General features: G+C 31.2%; 1 long non-coding RNA gene across 1 annotated transcript; it reads left to right on the top strand.

Annotated features, from left to right (window-relative positions):
• The first annotated feature begins 336 nt into the window (after positions 1 to 336).
• Positions 337 to 764, top strand: LOC120121665. The gene is made up of 3 exons (XR_005516006.1): positions 337 to 429; positions 511 to 587; positions 708 to 764. It is a non-coding gene; the product is annotated as an uncharacterized LOC120121665 (long non-coding RNA).
• The last annotated feature ends 859 nt before the right edge of the window (positions 765 to 1,623 follow it).

Genomic DNA, 1,623 nt, shown 5'->3' on the forward strand with positions numbered 1-1,623 from the left:
TCAAACCGACCAACGACGAGGAACTGGATGGTACTGTTTCTATGGCATTTACATAAGGCTTAACATTACCACCATCATCACAATCTTCTACCATGCACTGATGAGGAGTCGGAAGATATATTAAATATATTGTCCACCTTAGAATCATAGCTGTGAACTCTATATTGGATAAAATTAATCCCTAAGGGATCCACTTCTCACACTTGCTCAAACCTGTTTTTGTTTTTGCTTATAATGACTATGTTCACACCTCAACATTATGCATCAATATCTATTGGATATTCAGAGTCAAACGTGCACGAATTAATGCATCACATCTAGTGAATTTTTTATTCAATTTCGTTTGCCCTTTACATGGTATTTTAATGATTTTAACTGTTGTTTATTAAGGGGGGCAAAGGGATTACAGACCTGAAATCTGCTCTTGAGGTATACATTATTTCCCATGTTTAACTTCAGCTTAATCTCTGATATCTTGTGGCTTTCCTGATTTATGTCCTTTTTGTATAGAAAATTTTTGGTGAGACTCTTTTGGACAACAAAGATGACTTCCTGAAAACTTTTTCAACTGAGAATAACTTCATTAGGTATTATGAAATGAAAACTTATGCATATTTAAAGATATACTACCCTTTTATCTAAGCAATCTTGGCTTTCTATTTTCGTTTCTTATGGTTTTGTGAAGACAATATGTTACTCTTTTTCAGTTCGGTTGTTTCCCATGGAAAAAAGTTGCAAATGAAAGCTTCCAATGGCCATGTAACTCATTTTAGTGGCAATTCAGAAGCAGGCTCTTCAGATCTGGAGGTAATTTTACTATCTTTGTATACAGTGAAATATTTTCTACTCTAGTAACTTCCATCTTCAATTTTGCATGAATAAAGTGATTGTTTTGTTCCTAAATGTCACTGTTATTACTATTCTAATCTGAAATTTCTGCCCGGTCTCCATTTTGTGGTTTTTAAATTTTGTAATCGACCTGACAGCACAAGGGGTTTTCCTGTCTTTTGCTATTATCATTTTGCTAAATTCAAAAATAGACAATGAAAAGAGTTGAATTATCTAATTTTAAGATTAATAAGAATTTAATAAATATTTAATTCAAAATTTAAAAGATACAAGATTTGATTTAATCAGTTTCAAATAAATATATAAGACTAAACTTGTCATTAGACAAAAATTTTGTACTCAATGGCTTCATCCCACAATAAGATAATTAGGTTTAACCTTAGGGTTCCTGTAATACCCCAAAAATTTATTTAAGGATTAAATTGAAAAGATTTAAAAATACGAGGATTTATTAAATTAAATTAAATAATGAAAGATGAGGATGAATAGGATCAATAGCTTAGACTAAATTGTAAGAGAGGATGATTAAAAGGATATTTTGGTCATTTTGATTAAATTGAATTTAATATTCAATTAGTGGGGAATTAAGATAAGGGATAAGATGAAGAGGGGAATAGGAAGTCAACCCTTTCATCTTCTTCTCTTCTTGCCGTGGAAAACTCTCCCCTTAAGCTTAAAGGTAAGTTTTCGATTTAATGGTTATTTCCTTTGATTTTTGATGGGGATTGAAGCTTTGTATACTATGGAAGCTAAAGGAGATTTAAATGAGATTAA

The sequence above is a fragment of the Hibiscus syriacus genome, unplaced genomic scaffold (assembly GCF_006381635.1).
Source record: "Hibiscus syriacus cultivar Baekdansim isolate YM2019G1 unplaced genomic scaffold, ASM638163v2 tig00110377_pilon, whole genome shotgun sequence".
Lineage (NCBI taxonomy): Eukaryota > Viridiplantae > Streptophyta > Magnoliopsida > Malvales > Malvaceae > Hibiscus > Hibiscus syriacus.